The following is a 21788-nucleotide window of genomic DNA, read 5'->3' as shown; positions in this document are numbered from 1 at the left end:
ATCCCTCTCTAAAAACAAACATCACATCTTTGACCTTCTCCCAGATGCAAAACCAGACATACTATTCGTAACTGAATCATGGTTGGGAGATGATATGGCAACAGTCCTACATGAAGCCATTCCTCTAGGCTATCAAACGATCACCCAAAAGCGTATAGGCAAAAAGGAGGTGGTCTAGCTGTTGTGTTCAGGCAAACATTACATATCACTAAAGTTGACGACATCTCCATAAAGAATTGTGAGGATCTTCTAACAAGATGCAATACTACACTGTCTTCATCCTGTAACTTCCTGCTCCTTTACAGACCTCCACCTAGCTAGGCGACATTCCCAGACGCACTTCTAGACACAGTTTCAAACCTGATAACAATGCACTTCAAATTATGTATTCTGGGTGACCTCAACATTTGGTTTGAGAAACCCAATATGACCCATCCAAACACAATAATCACTGGCCTAGAGGCACTGCACCTGCATCAGATTGTCCACAAACCTACACACATCGCTGGACATATCCTAGATGTCATTTTTGCTAATACTGAACTAGTTACCTTTCAAACTATAACTCCAGTCACATGGTCAGACCACCACTTGCTTGCTTTCCAACATAAAACAACACTAAGGGACTCACCTAAAACTAGCTTACATCGATCCACCTATCGGCCGTGGAACAAACTCAATTTGGAACACTTGGAAACGCAACTAACATCAAGTACAAATCTGGAAACAATAACTTCGGTTCAAAATCTATATAAGTGGCTACAGGAAGCTTTTGACATCCTGATACCACTCAAAACCACACAACAGCACAAAGGGAAAAAAGCACCTTGGAGAAACTTAGAAATAAAAGACATAAAACAACAAATTAGAAAGCTGCAACGTACCTAGCTCAAAACAAATGCCAAACAAGACAACCTTCACCTACAAAATATTTACAGATTATACAAGTCAGCTATCAAAAATGCGTAGAAAAGGTACTATTCAGTAGGGGTGGGCAGAATTTGCATAGCCGTGCTACGCAAAGCTCCGCGAAATGGGAAAAAATCTCCGCGAGCACGCAGAAATTCTGAGAACACGCGGAATTGCTTGTTTGTAATGCTTCTTTCCTGTTCGCGAACGCTGTTTGCGTGCTCTGGGGGAAATATCTTGCAAACACGCATTTTGAGAATGCGAATAAGCAAAACATTCAGCGAAGCCGCTGACCGCAGAATTTCGGGCAATTCCGCGTTCTACGGGGACCGCGAAATTACCCAAATTCTGCAAATTCCACGAGCGAAACGGAATATACTGCCCAGGCCTACTATTCAGACAGAATTCAAAATGCTAAATGTGCAATAAAGAATTCTATAAAATACTCAATGAATTTCGCAAACCAAATTTCCTAGAAGGAACTCATCCTGTTACTCAAGATTTCACAGACAAACTGGCAAATCATTACACAGACAAAGCAGACACATTGGATTCGTACTTAAAACAGAAACAAAGCACCAGCACTAACCACTGTACAAAACAACAATCCAAGAATACTCTAACCCAGCCTATCCGTTCCTTCCAACACATCTCACACGATGAATTTATGGACCTGGTCAAAGCAAGCAGGCCTGCCGGCAGCCCTTCTGACCCCGGTCCACTGGTGGAGCAGGTAAAGCAAAATTTTGGATACCTTCTCTATTTGCATGATAAAATACTAATTACATAATCATTCTAATTATTTACCTGTACTATGTGTTTGCAGTGATATCACTAATCAACATTACACCTTAATAAACACGAATTACACGTGGGACTAAATGCTAATTGCATGGCAAATAATCCTAATGACTAACTGTGGTACGCATACTAACTGTAGAATGTGTTGGTATAGAAAATTGCATGACTTGTATTGCTTTTGTAATGGTTTGCGTTCCTGGTATTGCGGAATAGTGAGTATTATTGCTTTAAATGTTGCTATAAGCTAGGAAAATACTAATATATAAAGGGATTAGTGTGGGTTTAAACATTCGAATCTTCATTTCCGTGTATTAATTTCTTTTTATGTTTGTTTGGCTTAAGTTGGCATTTGGGCCTGCTAGGCCGCAATATTCAAAATGGAGTTCGGAAGTGGCCACCGTCGTGTGAGCGCAAGGTCTACTGTGCAGACTCGGATGGCTCTGAAGATCTCCAGGCGTCCTCCAGTTTGAGCACAGTGGGGCATATTAGCAACAACTTGCGATCATTATCGCAAACCGCACTTAGCGCGATTTTTTTATCGCCTCCTATCGCTGGATTCTATCGCGGAGATAACGCTGTATTACCAACGTTTATCTCCACAGTGATAAAAATCCAGCGATAGCCGTGAATCCCATCTTCAACGTGATATTTCCAGCGATAAAAATCCTATCACTAAGGAAAATCTTGCTAATAGGCAGATGGGGACTTAGCCGTAGAATCCACCTCCCATTGACTATTATGGCTAAGTCAGGTTTTTACCAGGTGTAAAATCCTGGCGCTAACGGCGGTTAGCGCGCGTTTAATTATCACGCCGCGGGTATTGCTAATAGGCGATAGCTGTGTTAGCGACTGCTTTCAGTCGCTATCAGTCTGGGTACGCCCACTTTGCATGTCATTAGCGATAAATATCGCTGACATGCAAAGCGGGCCCCAAACCGGTCACTATCGCCTGGAAGCTGTCACTAACTGCTGTTAGCGACAGCTTGGTAATTGGGCGATAAAAAATCAACACTTTATCGGCAAAAAGTGCCCTTGCTAATATGCCCCAGTGTTCCTCGTCAAGGATAGGAACATAGAGGATTGCCAGAACGCAACTAGTGTGAATGACAGAAAAGACAAAGGCGACCTGTCCGCAGAGGTCTGCATATTGATACTTCGGACCCTTTCGCATGAGAACTGTACAAATTAAAGGATCACATATTCAATTCCATGAGAACCAAGAAACTCTGGAAACCATGTCCAATATTTCAAATTTGAGGGGCTTAGCCAATCAAAGTGAGTAGATTTAGAAAATGTTGCAGGTTATCCTAGAATTTCTTATAAAGGGAATTTTAGAAGAGGGAAAAAACTACTAGTGGAGAAAGAGAGAGTGCGTTCCAGAAGTGCGTCCCGAATTTGCGTTGGTGACTGTTGATCGATTTGCTTGCACGATTGCCTGGTCCTTCGGATATCTTTGGGACTATGTCGTGCTGAGCGAAAAGAACTTTCCCGGACTTATTCGAGTATTAGCCTGCATTCGATTGGACGATTTCACCCAAAGGGATTTGATTTATGCAGGGCTAACAAGGTTTGAGAAATGGTCACCGATTTCAAGATTTAGGTAAATATAATTGTCATGCTAATTTGTGCTGAATAATCAAATTTGAACTCTGTTGAACAAAATGCTGATTATGCAAATGAAAGCAAATTAATTAGATAAACTAAACATTGATTAACAGAAAACGAGTTTGTGATTCTTTAAATAAGGTATTGATAGAAGGTTCCGAAGCTTTAATGTGTTTTAGCGGGATCTAAATCACCATCAACCAGTCCTACTGATTGGTCCGTCGACCAAGTGGTGGAGTGCCTTGATGTTAAGGTTAGGATTCTATAGGTACTGATGTAAATGTGTATATACTGTAATGAGTTTTCCTTCCCTATAGGTAATAAGGTACCCCCACATGTCCAGCGCTTCTTTCCTCCTGTGTGCAGATTCGGAGTGAGACGTAAGAGTGTTGGTGTTATGGGCCCCACCAATGAATGCGTGTATGAATGAGTTAGTGTGAAGACGGGTCTGTGACGCAGGGAAGGATATGTAAATTTGCCCTTTCCACTGGAGCAGTTTTCTGGTAGCAGATTGATGGTTTTATTGCATTGGTTTGGTGATTATTGATTATTGATTATTGCTGATTGATTATTGATTTATGTACTAACATTCTATGTGAGTCGCGTCGCGTTTTATGTTGTTTTTGAAGACTTCCAGGATGTAGGAAGTTGGATGCCCGGTAGGTACACTGGGAAAACGTGTGGCAAGTGAAGTTTCACGTGTATTGACTTGTTGCCCTGTAGGTACACAGGGAAAAACGTGTGGCAAGGAAGTCGCACAACGCATTGTCTGGGTTCAATTTGGTAACATCGTCGTGTGTTATCGGTAGGGACATTTTCTGTGTGAAAGTGTGTGAGTGCAATAGCAACAGGTTCTCTCGTGAAACTCTGGCCTTAATTCTCAGGAGCAGTATAGTCTCCCCATGTGTTTTATCCCCAGAGAAACGGTTATCCTTTTTGCTTGTTAGAAGGGTAAGGTAGAGGAAAGTGCTACTTTATCGGTGAAACTGAATAATTCTGTGGTAGGGTAGAGGTAAGTGCTACTCTCGAGAAATACAGAATTCTTGTGTAATTGAATAAAACTATCTCTTTAGTTTAGCGGTACAGGCAATGGTGGTGTTTTTATGTCGTTACTAACCGATTTTGATTGAGGAAAACATAAGAAAAGGTTTGCCGATAAATTTTGTAAAGGAGAGGTCAGCAGAAGCAGGAGTAGCGAGACCAGCTGACGTCAGAGAGAGACCGCGCTGGGATTGGCCAGCCATAGAGAGACGAGGTTTTCACGGATTGGTGCGCTGGTACATGCCGCGCTAGGATTGGAGAATTACCCGTGTGACGTAAACGCCCCGGATTGGTGCGTTAGTGTGAGTTGCGCTGGGATTGGACAGCAAACAGAATAGTCGAAGAGAAGCGATTCTAGAGATCTAGCGATTTGGATCTAAAGAATAAGAGAAAATGATGTATTACAACCCACCAGAGAAGGAGAAAAAGTCATGGTTAGGGAAGATTAAAAGTCTATTTAAAAAGAATAAGCCAATTGTGACTAGGAAAGGACAGCTACTTCCCCCACCGAAATCGTCCGCATATTTTATGGTAGCAAAATATGGGTACCATACATGTATTTGGTTAGATAATTGGGTAAAGTATACTAAAGAAGATGGAGTCCTAGCATTTCCAGAAAGTGGTTCATTCAACTTAGCTGTATTACGGAATTTAAGAGAAAGGATGATGAGGTTAGAACCTAGACCTACTCAGTTTGAAGCTTTAACGGAATGGGAAGACGAGATGTATGAAAGAGAAAGGCAGCGGAGTGGCGGAAGGTATAATTACATGTTTCGAAAGAGGGATGATCCAACAGATAAGACCTTTTCGGCATTCCTGGTAAGAGAAAAGGAGACGATGGTAACAGAATGTCCCATGAGGGAGATCCCAGGAGGGGGTTATTTGCATATTCCCTGGACTAGACAGGATATTTTGTCATTTACAAATGACTTCCCCAGGCTCCGGGAGAAGTCGGTGGAGTGGTACCAACAGGTAGAAAGGTTTGTTAAATTATCAAAAGTGCTGTGGATAGATTTGAATGGTCTGTTCAATATAATTGTGCCAGCAGATCTATGGGCAGAATGTAAAATCACGGTAGGTTGGCCCACTCAGGAGTATCCTAGGGATCCTAAAACAGGTGCCCCTGATACAGAAGTGATGAGAAAATATGAACAGGTAATCACCTTCCTGAAAAATAAAGTGCCTCCAAAAGAAACTGATTGGATAATGATTGATAGAACTCACCAGGAAGTTAAAGAATCTGTCCATGCCTATTATGAAAGATTTTTGTTAGCCTTTAAGCAATACAGCGGTGATGAAAAATTGAGTGAAAAGGATTTAAGTCATTTTGTATATCGATTTGTATATGGGTTGAGACCTGAAGTGAGCGAAATGATTAAACAGCATACGGTAGATTGGCAAAATAAAAAGATAGATGAAGTAATGAGACATTCAAAATATTTTAGTGACGAAATTGAGGCAAAACAACGCAAACTGAAAGAGAAGGCCATGTGGGCACAGGTTAAGGTAGCAGAAAGGCAAGAGCTCAGCTGATTGAACAAGCAAATGGCATGGGACCTGTGAGACAAAAACCTCATATTGGAAAAGGAAAGGGACAGATTAGTATAGACGAAGCCAAAAAGAAGTGGCCATGTCATAATTGTGGAAAATTAGGGCATTGGAAATCTGAGTGTAAATTGCCCCCAAGTGCTAATGGCGATAATGCATCATTGAATCCACAGGTGCAGAATGAGGTGAGTTGTCAACTGCAGCGACAGCAGCAGGTTGTTGCCCAACAGTGTCAGGTGCCAAAGCCACCTTTTCCACGAAAACCCTCAAAGATACAGTAATGAGACAGGATTCTACACGGAGGTACAGGTAACAAAGCTACCACGCGCTAGTGCTGTTTCGCAGTATTGGCTGCAACGCGATTAGAGTGAGTCAGAAGAGAGTTATTGACGGTGCAGAGGAGAGGAAGAGGAGTGCGTACTTGGCGCAACTCTAGAGGTAGACCAGACAGGCCCTTTTGTTGATGGGAAGGTAAATGATGAAAATATTACTTTCCTAGTAGATACTGGTGCTACTCGTTCAACTGTTAGATCAGCTGACACAATCCAAGTAGTTGGAGTCTCCAATCGACAGATAAAAACGTATCTTACTGAGCCTGTTAAAGTTAAAATAGGGTGTAGGAGATTGGCATCGACTGCATAGTTGCCACCAACTTTTTGCTGATGTTTTGACTGTTTTTTTTACTCTAGCCAGGCTGTGGCCCTGCTATCCAGGACCCCAGCCTATCTGCTTCCTCTCTAAACTGAGGTGAGTACCCTAGGTACATACCAATTGGATACTGAGGACACCCTATGAGCCCCTTGTAGATGGTACCCTAGGTACCCAGGGCATGGGTCCCTCAGAGGCCTACCAGGGGCTGAAGCACTCATTGTGCCACCCCTGGGACAGCCATACAAACTGACACCACCAGACCACTACTGTAGTCTGGGTAAGGTGGTGCTTGCACCCCTTACAGGGATATAGGTATCCTGTATCCCACTTAAATACAACACATGTATCCTCATAAGTCACCCCTGAGGCAGGCCTTGCTAATCCTACATGGCAGGGTGCTGAGATATGTGTGAGGGGGAGCCTCTACCTGAGTAGGGCCCCTCTGCAACTTTCGTAAAAACGAATGCGAGGTTGTTTGTAGTGCAGCCATACCATATACTCTTAAGCGCATTATAATCAATCGCGATAGCATGCTAACTTAAGAATGGCTGCACAGAACCATGTCGTGTTTGGTGTCAAACATCTTGCAATCATACCCCCAATCCAGTCATTGGAGAGAGGGCATGATTCCACCCTGCTAGTAGGGTGATATGGTAAAAGCGGTTGATTTTAGACACCAATTTAAAAGAGCACACGTAGTACAAAATGGATGCTACCCGCCACCCACACGATTCTGGCTGCCTGTTGCTGGGCAGAACTCCAGCCACGGCAGCTGGACAATAGGGATCTTGTTGCAGGGAGGTGTCCTCACCTCCCCAGACAGACTATGTGGATTGGAACTGGGTGGGTGCACCTTAGGATGTCTTTCAAACTTGCACGTAGGCTTTTCCAGGGCCTACTTCTGCATACACCGCCTCAGACCGGTTCAGGGGCATCCTGTCCCCTGCCCCGGCGTGAAACACACAAAGGAGAGAGGGTGCAGCCACCCTTTCCCGCCTGAACTCCCATTGGTGGGCTCTGATTTAGACACTCCCCTAATCCCTGGATAAAGGTGGGTGCAGGGTCCCCAGAGCCTCAGATTAATCTTGGACGAGAACTCTGCTTCAAAGACTTAAAACTTCGATGAGCTGCCGCTCAGCTGACAGAGGAAATCTCCCTTGGGGTAAAGGAGTTTGTTTGGCAGGCACCTGAAACACTGCAAATGACCCGGTTGGAACTCTGCTGGTCCTACGGACATCGAAGCCTCCTGCCTACCCTGAGGTGTGTTCCCAAGCATCCCAGAGGCCAGTGAGTGTGCACAGCAAAGCTGAGCACCTTGGACCCCGTGTGTGCCGAGATACCCAATATCCCAGGACACCGGTCACCTCTTGCCCAGCACACGAACCCGACAAGTGGGGAAGTTGTGCTTTGGCCCATCATTGAGCCAACCTCTCAGCACCTGTGCCAAAGGACGACGCCCCAGCCCACTCCGGCGACCCGTGGCCACATCTTTACGCACTCCAAATTGCTGCCTCCCGCGGTCTCGACTGGGGGGCCCTAGCGGAGGTCAAACTTTACTTTCAAGGGCTCCCCTGGTTGCTCCAGGCCTGCTCTACAGTCTCCTCGCTGGAGACCTTGCTCAGACTTCGTGGGTCTGCACCGTAGCTGTTTCTTGATTCTTGCGTGGGTTGCGCTTGCCAAGGCTGAGTGAATCCAATCCGGACACTAACACCGCAGCGGCCTTTATCCTCCGTGGGACAGTCGCCCTCCAGCAACTGGCCTTCCTTGAAGCCTCCTGGACCCCGTGGCTGCTGATCCAAGCTACCCGTCTTCAACCTGGAAGCACCCGACATTGAAGGGCTCTTTCTCCTGAGGCCCCTGGTCACTGGCTAGTGACCCAGACTCTGTCCCCTCTGCTTTCAGGTCCTTACCTTCAAGATCTACATCTTCAATCTGCACGACATCGACGACGCTTCTCGCCAGCAGCAGTTCTTCACGTTTTTCCATAGAAAACGAGACATCGACCCAACACTGAAAACGACCTATGCACCCGGCTTCCATGGGGCAGGTAACAGTGGTACCTCGGTACTGTCGTGGGTGTGGGCCCTCCAAGAGCTTAACTTTAAACTCCTGAACTTGAACTCCTGCTAGAAGTGTCTAGATTCTTGCATTTTCCAACCGCGACATTTCCCATAGGGTTTAACAGGGATCCCGACTGTAGTTTGAAAACTGCACACGCTCCCCGTGGGTCCCCTTCCTCACTACCTTGGGTGGTTTCATAAGGGTCCAGCGATCCTAAGTGCCCTAGGCACTGTCTGCAGAACTGTCGTGGTTCTTATACCACTTTTTTAATATATGGTTTGGTCCCCCCCTGGGGCCCTGTGATTCCAGTGCTATTTATTGTTATTATAAATGCTTTATTGAATTGTATCTTTACCTCCAGCCTCACAAGAGACTAGTGGGATTTGTTCTTAGAATAAATACATATATTTTGAATATATACCTGTGTGGACTACTCTTTCATTTGGTCATTCAAGAGGTTATCCATGGTAAAACAATAAGCTTAACACTCCTTCAAGACTTAGCCTGAAAGCTGCTCTCCACAGCTACCACTAGGATAGCTTTCTTTAAAGGTTGTCTTTTAACCTATCACCTAAAGAGGCGAATTGGACTGGTGCAAGGTGTCCCCTATAACTAGTGGACAGCATATGCCAGGCCAACTTCTCACATAGGGAAATTCACGGATATGCATCGCTTTGTTGTTTGCGATACTAGCCCTGTAAATTTGTTAGGGAGGGACTTGTTGTGTAAGATGAACTGCACGATTTTCTGTACTCCAGATGGCATAGCTTTTGAAACCCCTGATGAAGATGTACTATATAGAACGACCATGGCCAATATGGAACCCGAGGTTACTGAGACATTTGTTGTATTTGATCCAGAGGAATTGCCTCAGGAATTGAAGAAAACAGTTAAACCCGAGGTATGGGATTTCACGGGAGAAGACATGGGATTGATGAAAAGAGTAGACCCTGTGAAGATAACTGTAAAAGAAGGAATACGTTACCCGAATATTCCCTAATATAAATTGACACCCGAAATAATTGCAGGAGTGACTCCCATAATAGACAAAATGATTGAACAAGGAATCTTGAGGGAAATAATGAGTAGTCCATGTAATTCACCAATTATGGGTTTGAAGAAGCCTAACGGGACTTTCAGAATAGTGCAAGACCTGAGAAAAGTGAATAAAATAGTTGTACCTTGTTGTCCCATTGTACCAAATCCTTCAGTGATTCTATATCAGATTCCCCATGATGCAGAATGGTACACGGTCATTGACCTGTGTCACGCTTTCTTTTCAATCCCATAACACCCAACACATTTTTGCGTTCCGGTTCGGCGAACGTACCTTGGCATGGTGCCGAATCCCACAGGGGTATACAGAAAGTCCATCGATATTTAATCAGATTATAAAGAAATCTCTGGAAGATTTAAAAATACCCGAAAGCTCAGTACTAGTGCAATACATCGATGACTTACTGGTGGCATCGAGAACCAGAGAAGCCTGTGTGGTAGATACAGTTACATTACTGAATCATTTGGCGGATGGAGGACTTAAAGTATCCCCATCAAAATTACAATTTTGCAAAAAAGAAGTACAATACTTAGGCCATAAAATTGAGAAAGGCCTGAGAAAAGAGACTGCAGATAGGATCAGAATAATAAAGGGAATGAGAGCACCAATGACTCAAAGAGAAGTGAGAATGTTTCTTGGAATGGTTGGATATTGTCGTCAGTGGATCAGCAACTTTTTGCTGATTGCAAAACCTCTGGTACACTTGACAAAGAGTGATGTGAAAGACCCCCTTGAATTGAACAAGGAAGAATTAAAGGCTTTTAAACAATTGAGAGACAGCCTGTGTGAAGCCCCAGCTCTTGGAATGCCTGACTATGAGAAAGAGTTTGAGCTCTATTGCAGTGAGAGAGATGGATGTGCCCTTTCGGTGTTGGTACAGAAGCATGGAAAATTAAGGCGACCAATTGCATATTTTTCAGATGTACTAGATCCTGTTGTGGTGATTGTCGAACCACTCACCTGAAATCCAGGTAGTTGACAGGGGCGATGTTGAAGAAATTTCCCAAACCCGTCTGGACTATTTCTCAACCTCACTGATTATAACAGCGACGTTGGCAAATACTCCAAAAGGGAAGGGGATTGGGACAACGAACAACACACAAAGAAAAGAGACACTGCAACTCTTCTCCTGGACCAGCCGGGTTCTTACTTAGAAGATTGCTTGCGTTCTTTTTGGGCTGAAGGAAAGTACAAAAGGAACAACCCTTAAACATTCCTATTTACTAAAAGGGTTAAACTCAAATCTCTCTTAATATTCTAATTCAAAGATCACCTGTTTTAAACGTAGTTTTTTCAGCTCACTAAAGATGCACCTCTTTCTGTGCGTGAATACGTTTGACTAATAATTGCTTGTAAAACTGTAGCGCAAGAAGCAGAAGATTGTTGTAAAAAAAACCTTTTGCAAAGCTCAGAATTTACCAATTAGAACTCTCTATACCTTCTGCTCACCTTTCATTCAGTCAAAACTGTACATTTCCCAATATACGTCTTTCAGCTCTTAGTTGTGATTTCGTTATTGCCTTTTTCAGCAAAGAACAACAATCATTGGGGAAAAAGGCCTTCATACAACCTATATGAAACATTTCAAAAATACCCCCGATTTATAAACATTATACATGCAGCGCATTCACTCTCCTTGTGATTGCCTCGAATACTTAGAAGTTCCTAGCACATACTTTCTGACAATAGGAAACAAAAACAAATAATACTTTGCATGAACACCAAGCGCTTTAACAGGAATCTTTTCAAAAGTCACTCTGCGCGCTTTTCACTGAAAAGCCAGAAGTCTTTGTCCCACAGAACGAGCGCCTTAAAGAGGCTACAACAAAGTCTCATTCGGGATTCTCTGTGTCACTCTGCACGCATTTGCTGAATAGTCTGAAGGTGAATGCCCAAAAAGATCGAGCGTGATGTGCGCGTTCTAAAAAGAAATAATGGTAAACCCGAAGAAACTCGGGACTTAACTGAAGGTGAATCTCGAATTGGCTGCTGAGTTGGAAGGAGGCATTCCCTTTCCAGAAGGCGTCACTGCCCGTGTAGAATCCTTCTTCCTCTGCGAGCCGGGGATGGAACGACGAAGTCAAGCACTTGGAATGCAGCCTTGCAGTTATTTATAGCCGTACCAAGGCGTTTCCTCATACGCACGTGTAAACGCTGGTTTCCTAGCAACCAGCAAAAGCGTCTTTCTACACGTGTTTATCCAATGCGTGCAGAACGAAACGAAAGGGCAAATAATCGTCTCTACACGTGTGATTTGGGAAATGCGTGTGGAACCCAAAAGCAGCTACAGAAACAAACAAGCATTTCTAAATGTAAATGAAAGAGAACACCAATGATGAAACAAAATAAAGCATCATTAGTCATTTTCTAATATTTGAGGGAGACGTACATGGTTACAATGATTCATCTTCTGTGAAGAACAAATTATACAACTTGGGAAACCAAAAAGTCCACAAGCTTGTTGTTTCCTGACACCTGTAGCTGTGGCATTGCCTGGTTGTTTGAAAGCAATGGCTGCTACTTGTAAGAGCATGGAACAGAGTGAAGGGATTGTGATGGGATATCCTGTGAGAGTGTTTGTACCTCATGACGTGGAGCCGCACACAATTTATGACGCATAGTTGTCTAACTAAATATGAGAAGGTCATTTTGGGTGCTACGAATGTGAGCCTTGTGAGGTGTCTCAATGTAAATCCTTCAACATTGTTGCCTGATGCTGTGAATGTGGAAGTGAAGGATGACGTGGATCATGATTGTTTAGATGTGCCTCTGAAAGAAAGTGAATATGAGATGTTTGTGGATGGGTCATGTCTGAGAACCGAAGAAGGAGTTTTGAGTGCAGCATACGCAGTGTGTACTGTAGCGGCTGTATTGGAATCGTCTTGTCTGAAAGGAGTGAGATCAGCTCAGGTTGCTGAACTGTTTGCATTAACAAGAGCATGTAAATTGGGAAGGAATCTGAGAGTCACTGTGATTACTGATAGTCAGTATGGATTCGGAGTTGTGCATGATTTTGGGCAGATTTGGTCCCAAAGAGGGCTCTTGACGTCGAGTGGAACTCCTATAAGGAATGCTGAAGTGGTTGGGAAATTGCTTGAGGCGACACAGCTGCCTAAGCAATTGGCAGTAGTAAAATGTGCTACCCACTCGAAGAATGCTGACTACGTATCAGCGGGAAACGAATTCGCAAATGACATAGCGCAATATTGTGCTCGTAACCAGAATTCAGTTAATCGGAACAGGGAAAAGGAAATGAACTCATGTCTCTTACTTTTTACTAACACTGTGAATACATGGGAAGAGGTGAGGCAGTTACAGGAAGAGGCAGGAGAAGAGGAAAATAAACAGTGAATAAAATCAGGATGTGCACCCCGAGAGGCAGACAGAGTTTGGGTTTATCGGGATGGAAGACCAGTTATGCCTGATACCATGGTCTCTACCATGGCACGAATGTACCATGGACAGGCACATGTAGGAAGGGATGCTATGATCAGACTTTTCAAACAGACTTGGTATAATGCAAAATTTCGGTTGGTAGCTGAAAGCCTTTGTCACAGATGTCTAATATGTCAGCAATACAAACCAGGAAGAAAAACAGTGGTAAGTTTGGGAACGATAGGACGGGAAGGAGGTCCTTTTACCAGAATGCAGATTGATTTAATTGAAATGCCCCCATGTAACAGGTTAAGGTATGTCCTAGTAGTCGTGTGTCTGTTTTCACGCTGGGTAGAAGTGTACCCAACCAGAAGGAGTGATGGGGTTACAGTAGCGAAACTCCTTTTGAGAGAGTTTATTCCTAGATTTGGTTTCCCAGTTACGATCGAGTCAGATAGAGGAAAGCATTTTGAGAATGAAATCATAAAATTGATTTGTGAAGCATTGAATGTACAACAGAAACTGCATTGTGCCTACCATCCAGAGGTTTCTGGAGTAGTGGAACAGATGAATGGCACCATTAAAAACAGATTGGGAAAAATGTGTTAGGCCACAGGTTTAAAATGGCCTGATGTCTTGCCTCTAGTGCTCATGACTATTAAATCTATTCCTGATAGGAATACTGGACTGAGTCCCCATGAAATTGTTATGGGTAGAGCGATGAGACATGTTTTCATTCCTGTCAACAAACTACTGCCTATATCTGATGACTTTGTGTTGGATTATTGCAAGGGGTTGGCTGATTCGGTTCATTCTGTGTTTCATCAGGTTGGATTGGATGCAACCACCCTTGAAAAGAAGCCAGCTCATGATTTGAGTCCAGGAGACTGGGTGAGAATCAAAGTGCATAGAAGAAGATCAAAGTGCATAGAAGAAGAATTTGTCTGGTCCTATGTTGGGGAAAACCACGTCAAGTGATTTTGACCACGACGACGGCTGTGAAATGTGCCAGAGTAAAGAACCGGATTCATGCGAGTCATACTCTTCGGATCCCTAGTCCGGTGAATAGACCTGAAGACGAATATTTGGGAGAATCCGATACCAGTTCCGAGTCAGAAACAGAAGAAAGCAGAGCAAGACCAACTCCGAGAAGGGGGAGAGTTGGAACCAAGCCAAGTTACAGAACCAGAGAATTTGCCATTGAGGAGACGATTGGAGATTTCTGATACTAGCTCCGAGTCAGATACTGAACAGGTGAAAGTACAGGAAAAGGTAAAAGAAAATATTAGAGAAACTGTCAAGGAAATCCTTGATAAAGAAGCTCCACATGCAAGTACGAGAGAAATTCCACCTGAGGTCATAGAAGTAGAAGGTGAGGAATAAGATACAGAGAGTGAGGGTAAGATTGTTGTGGAAGACCCCCAAGGAGGCGTAGGGAAAACACACATCCAGGTAGAAGAAGGGACAGTAAGTCAGCAGGAAAATTGCGTGGAAGACACACGAGGGGGGACAACTGTAGATAGGGAACAGGAAGTTGTGAAGGAAATGTCGAAAGAAGGTAAAGGTCACACTGAGACTGAATCTGAGGAGAGCAAAGGGGATGTACAAGAAGGACAAGTCTTGAGGAAGAGAGCTTGGAAAACGGAACGAGGTGAGAAGGGAAATAAGTTGAAAAGGCCAGCGAAAGAAGAAATGTGGCCAAACAAAATAAAAAGACTGAGGTATCGATTGACAAGAGTGAAACCATCTAAAGCAGAGCAAGTGAATGAAGTGTCCAGTCAAGAGAAATCAGAAGACACTGATCAGACACAGTTGAAGAAGGAAAAACTAATTAAGAGACCCAACCAGAAGTATAAGTCACCGAAATGGACGTATGTGGCACTTCCCGAAGTACAAGAGGAAGCAGACAGCCAAGAAAGTCTAAGTGTGACTGTACCAGAAGTGGTTGAAGAAGAAGAAGAGTCGGAAATCCTGAGAGCTATCTTGTCTGATATCAGAGAAGAGACGGATGTTCAGGAAATTCTGGACCAAAATTGTGAAAACAAAGTAAATGACGATCAGATGCCAGACTGAAGTGACAAGAAAAGTTGCCGAGAGATTGAAATACCGGACAGAACTTATAACCGAAAAGAACCAAGTAGGCGCTTAGAGCCTTGGGTTTAGACAAAGTTAGTTGTGAATAAAAGAGGCTAAGTCAAAAGACACTGGTCATTTCCGAAATGGCAAACACAGACAATAGGAAATCTACATGTGTGTTCCTTCGAAGATGGTGCAAAGTGTGTTGTTGTTGTACAAGATTACTAATGCTTCTGTGGAGTGTATTGTCTTTATTAATTTCATTTAAAGTAACGTTCGAAACGATAGAGGGTCATACTGAGAACAAGACTAATATAGAGAAGATTCATGATACTCATGCAACTAGATTGATAGACAGAACTGATCTGCATAAGTATAGGTCTATAACAGATTTTTCTAACAACGTTTTTTCAAAGTTATTGTATGAATATGTAAAAACTATGGACGTTAGAGATTGTTATGTTTGCATGCAATTACCTGCATTGGTGTCAGAAGGTGTTACATATCACCACCTTCCTGTGACATATGGAATAACCTGTAGTGTATTAGCAAGCTTGTTTTATAAAACAGGGAAATTAGAATATTATTACTCTGATGTAGATAACAGTTTATACACTAACATAAGGGGAGGGACGATGAGCTGGTTGAAGAAAATGAAGGAAGGTCCTGTACCACTGCTCCTAAGAAGTTAATGTAAACACAAGAAGGTCACAGTTCCTAAAGGGGAGGAAAGAATTCTCAACAGTCTAGTTATGATTGTGAGATAAAAGATAATTGTCTCCGAAAGGTATTTGAGTGTGCTAAAGGTGGGAGTGTGCCTCCTTATGGTTATGTGCCCTCACACACTCTCACGAGTGTAAAGCATCATCATAGGGCGGTGCTCCTCGTGAGGGTGGCGCTGCAGTCCCTCACGGAGATCTTTTGAAGTAGGTGCCGTATTTGTGCATGTGGGTGTGTGGGACAAAGTGGTGTAAGTGAGTGATAATAAAATTACCACTTGGTACCCCAGAAAATAAAAGGTTCTAGAGGTATATTAAAACTAGGTTTGGAGACTCTCTTTTGAACTAAGTAGAGGTGAGGGATAGATGCTTATCCAACCTGCTCACAAACCGTGGTGGGGATGTGTAATGTGTTAGGGGTCTCTAATGGTCGACATGTTTCGCGCTAACTTATGGTCCCTAGTGGATCCTGATGCGCTTCTTCAGGACGATGTGTAAGGAAAAAGGTAAAAACTGGGAGTCAGGGAAAGCCCTATACTACCAAGTCAGCAAGAGCCTGGATGGGAGAGACGTCACTGCGTCCCAGAACCGTCTTGTCCAAGTTCCAAATAGCCAAACCCTCTCGTAATGGAGGATGGGCTGCAACAGCGGAATGTCTGGCAGCCGGGGGATAACGATTCTCCCTAGTCGAGGTGTCCGTAAACCTAGCGCTCAGACCAGGTAACGCTGGTATGGTAACATTTTCTCACAAGTACCTGTAGTTCCTGAGTTGAATAAGATAAAACCTGGTAAGACGTTAGGTGAATATTTCTTAGAAACTAGAGAATTGACTAGCAGTATTTAAGAATAATCTTACTTGTAGTCTGAGGAAGGAAGAAAAGACCTTCTTGGACATGGTGAAAGAGAGGAAAGTTAAGATGCAACGGAAGGTACCTGAGGGAAAGAGAGAGACAACAGTTTGGGATGTGGAGAAAGAAAACCATTTGAAGCGAGAAACGAGTCTCGCAATGGCTTTAGATTGGCCTCAGAGAGGGAAATTGTGCATCAGAAGAAATGAAACTGTTTATGACAATTATTTTATAGGTGCGAGTGAATACCATGATACATATAGAATCATGGGAGGATGGGGATTTAAAGTAGGAAACGATCCGGTATTCCCTGGATTATATTTTATCTGTGGGAGTAAAGCTTATTATCGGTTGCCAGACCATTGGTATGGCACATGTTACCTAGGCCTGGTCTTCCCAAAGATATTTCATGTGGGAAGAGGAAAAGATGGTGTGCACGAGATAGGTAGAAAACTAACACGTACAAAGAGGGAAAGTTGGTCAGAAATTGTAGGGGATATTTTTGGAGCACTGATACCAGCCGTTGGAATATCTCTGAATGCACATAAAATTAGAAAATTGTCTACAGTAGTGGATCGCTTATCGACAAGCACTGCTGGAGGGTTCTTACTGGTAAATACCGAAATGGTTGCCATGAGAGCCATGGTTATGCAAAATCGACTTGCCCTTGATTATATTTTGGCAAAAGAGGGAGGAGTCTGTGGAATGCTGAAAGTGCAACATTGTTATACTTACATTCCTGACGAGAGTCAGGATTTAAAGAAATATATTAAGAATATAACGGACTTGCATGAGGAAATTATTCCACTGGAGGTTGAAAGTGTTTGGGAAAATATTGGTAAAGGGTTTTCCACTATAAAGAGCTTCTTGATCAAATTAGGTAGTTCATTTGTAGGTAAGATTCTAATTCTAGTAACTTGTGTGGTAATACTAGTATTAATCTTGAGATTATGATGTGTATGTATAAAAATAAGAAAGTTCCAAAATAAAATAAAAAGAGAAGTTGCCAAGAAAAGAGAGAAAGAAACAAAGGAAAGAGAAAGGGGAGATATAGAACTGGAAGAATGGAAAGAGAATATGTATCAGAAAACAAGAGAGGATGAGATGGGGGAAAACAATGATGTGACGTAACCAAAAGTAAGAGAACTGAGAAATCATTTCCATAAAACATAAAATTTAAACGAAATTTAGTGGGATTTGTGGTGATATTAAAAATCACCAAAGGGAGTATTGGTGGAGCAGGTAAAGCAACATTTTGTATTCCATCTCTATTTGCATGATAAAATACTAATTACATAATCATTCTAATTATTTACCTGTACTATTTGTTTGCAGTGATATCACTAATCGACAGTACACCTTAATAAACACGAATTACAGGCGGGACTAAATGTTAATTGCATGGCAAATAATTCTAATGGCTAACTGTGGTACGCATACTAACTGTAGAATGTGTTGGTATAGAAAATTGCATGATTTATATTGCTTTTGTTTCTGGTATTGCGGAATGGTGAATATTATTGCTTTAAATGTTGCTATAAGATAGGAAAATACTAATATATAAAGGGATTAGTGTGGGTTTAAACATTCGAATCTTCATTTCCGTATATTAATTTCTTTTTATGTTTGTTTGGCTTAAGTTGGCATTTGGGCCTGCTAAGCCGCAATATTCAAAATGGAGTTCGGAAGTGGCCACCGTCGTGTGAGCGCGAGGTCTACTGCGCAGACTCGGATTGCTCTGAAGATCTCCAGGCGTCCTCCAGTTTGGGCACAGTGTTCCTCGTCAAGGATAGGAACATGGAGGATTGCCAGAACTCAACTAGTGTGAATGACAGAAAAGACAAAGGCGACCTGTCCGCAGAGGTCTGCATATTGATACTTCGGACCCTTTCGCATGAGAACTGTACAAATCAAAGGATGACATATTCAATTCCATGAGAACCAAGAAACTCTGGGAACCATGTCCAATATTTCAAATTTGAGGGGCTTAGCCAATCAGAGTAGATTTAGAAAATGTTGCAGGTTATCCTAGAATTTCTTATAAAAAGGGGACTTTAGAAGAGGGAAAAAACTACTAGTGGAGAGAGAGAGAGTGCGTTCCAGAAGTGCATCCCGAATTTGCGTTGGTGACTGTTGATCGATTTGCTTGCACGATTGCCTGGTCCTTCGGATATTTATGGGATTGTGTCGTGCTGAGCGAAAATAACTTTCCCGGACTTATTTGAGTATTAGCCTGCATTCGATTGGACAATTTCACCCAAAGGGATTGATTTATCCAGGGCTAACAAGGTTTGAGAAATGGTCACCGATATCAAGATTTAGGTAAATATAATTGTCATGCTAATTTGTGCTGAATAATCAAATTTGAACTCTATGCTGACCAAAATGCTGATTATGCAAAAGGGGGTGGTGATGGAACGGAGCATCAGAACCAATCAAACACTCACACCCAGTCAACAGATCTGGGTTTGATCCATCACCGTTCTTTAGCCCACTCTGCCACCCCAGTTCAGACATGGCCATATGCAAATCAGTCTGACCACGTGCCTCATGGGAACAGTCCGGACCGAACTGCCAAGCCATGCCTTCCCTGGACCGGAAACAAGCTTCCTAGGACCGGTTTCTGGCATTTCAGCCGTCTTCAGCCAAGCTTGCTTGAATCCAGTGGCAAAGTGAGCAAGGGACTCACGTCTGAGCATACCCTGCCAACTTATGGCGAACAAAGCGGTACAAAAGGGGGTGGTGATGGAACGGAGCATCAGAACCAATCAAACACTCACACCCAGTCAACAGATCTGGGTTTGATCCATCACCGTTGTTTAGCCCACTCTGCCACCCCAGTTCAGACATGACCATATGCAAATCAGTCTGACCATGTGCCTCATGGGAACAGTCCAGACCGAACTGCCAAGCCATGCCTTCCCTGGTCCGGAAACAAGCTTCCTAGGACCGGTTTCTGGCATTTCAGCCGTCTTCAGCCAGGCTTGCTTGAATGCAGTGGCAAAGTGAGCAAGGGACTCACGTCTGAGCATACCCTGCCAACTTATGGCGAACAAAGCGGTACAAAAGGGGGTGGTGATGGAACAGAGCATCAGAACCAATCAAACACTCACACCCAGACAACAGATCTGGGTTTGATCCATCACCGTTCTTTAGCCCACTCTGCCACCCCAGTTCAGACATGGCCATATGCAAATCAGTCTGACCATGTGCCTCATGGGAACAGTCCAGACCGAACTGCCAAGCAATGCCTTCCCTGGACCGGAAACAAGCTTCCTAGGACCGGTTTCTGGCATTTCAGCCATCTTCAGCCAGGCTTGCTTGAATCCAGTGGCAAAGTGAGCAAGGGACTCACGTCTGAGCATACCCTGCCCAACTTATGGCGAACAAAGCGGTACAAAAGGGGGTGGTGATGGAACGGAGCATCAGAACCAATCAAACACTCACACCCAGTCAACAGATCTGGGTTTGATCCATCACCGTTCTTTAGCCTACTCTGCCACCCCAGTTCAGACATGGCCATATGCAAATCAGTCTGACCATGTGCCTCATGGGAACAATCCAGCCCGAACTGCCAAGCCATGCCTTCTCTGGACCGGAAACAAGCTTCCTAGGACCGGTTTCTGGCATTTCAGCCGTCTTCAGCCAGGCTTGCTTGAATCCAGTGGCAAAGTGAGCAAGGGACTCACGTCTGAGCATACCCTGCCAACTTATGGCGAACAAAGCGGTACAAAAGGGGGTGGTGATGGAACGGAGCATCAGAACCAATCAAACACTCACACCCAGTCAACAGATCTGGGTTTGATCCATCACCGTTCTTTAGCCCATTCTGCCACCCCAGTTCAGACATGGCCATATGCAAATCAGTCTGACCATGTGCCTCATGGGAACAGTCCAGACTGAACTGCCAAGCCATGCCTTCCCTGGACCGGAAACAAGCTTCCTAGGACCGGTTTCTGGCATTTCAGCCATCTTCAGCCAGGCTTGCTTGAATCCAGTGGCAAAGTGAGCAAGGGAATCACGTCTGAGCATACCCTGCCAACTTATGGCAAACAAAGCGGTACAATATGATGGACACCACCCCCTGACTAATGGTTGCCCCCAACTTTTTGCCTGGTATTTGAGTGGTTTTTGACTAGTCTGGCTGGGATCCTGCTATCCAGGACCCCCGCCTATCTGCTTTCTCCTTAAAACTGATGTGAGTACCCTAGGTACAAACCAATTGGATGCTGAGGATGCCCTGACAGTCCCTTGTAGATGGTACCCTAGGTACCCAGGGCATGGGTCCCTCATTAGGCCTACCAGGGCTGCAGCACTTATTGTGCCACACTGGGACAGCCATACAAACTGACACCACCAGACTACTACTGTAGTCTGGGTAAGGTGGTGCTAGCACCCCTTACAGGGATATAGGTACACTATATCCCACCCAATTACAACACATATACTCTCATAGGTCACCCCTATAGCAGGCCTTGCTAATCCTACAAGGCAGGGTGCTGAGGTATGTGTGAGGGGGGACCCCTACCTGAGTAGGGCCTCTCTGCAACCTTCGTAAAATCATTGCTGGGTTGTTTGTAGTGTAGCCATACCATATACTCTTAACCGCATTATAAGTCTATTGCGATAGCGTGATAACTTGAGAATGGCTACACAGAACCATATCGTGTTTGGTGTCAAACATGTAGGAATCCTACCCCCAGTCCAGCCATGGGCATGAGGGCACGATTCCCCCCTGCTAGAGGGGCGATATGGGAAAAGCAGCAGTATTTAGACACCAATTTAAAAGTGCACACGTAGTACAAAATGGCTACTACCCGCCACCCACACGACTCTGGCTGGCTGTTGCTGGGGAAAATCCCAGCCTCGCCAGCTGGACAATAGGTCTCCTGTGGCAGGGAGGTGCTAGCATCTCCCCAGACAGGATATGTGGATTGGAACTGGGTGGGTGCACCATATGTTGCCTTTCAGAGTTGCACGTAGGCAGCTACAGCACCTACATTTTGCATACACCGCCTGGAACCGGTTCAGGGGCATCCTGCCCATCGCCCAGGCGGGAAACACACAAAGGGGAGAGGGTGTAGCCACCCTTTCCCG

This window comes from Triturus cristatus, chromosome 1_1 (genome assembly GCF_964204655.1).
Source record: "Triturus cristatus chromosome 1_1, aTriCri1.1, whole genome shotgun sequence".
NCBI classification, from domain to species: domain Eukaryota; kingdom Metazoa; phylum Chordata; class Amphibia; order Caudata; family Salamandridae; genus Triturus; species Triturus cristatus.
Note: the sequence above shows the minus strand (reverse complement) of the source record.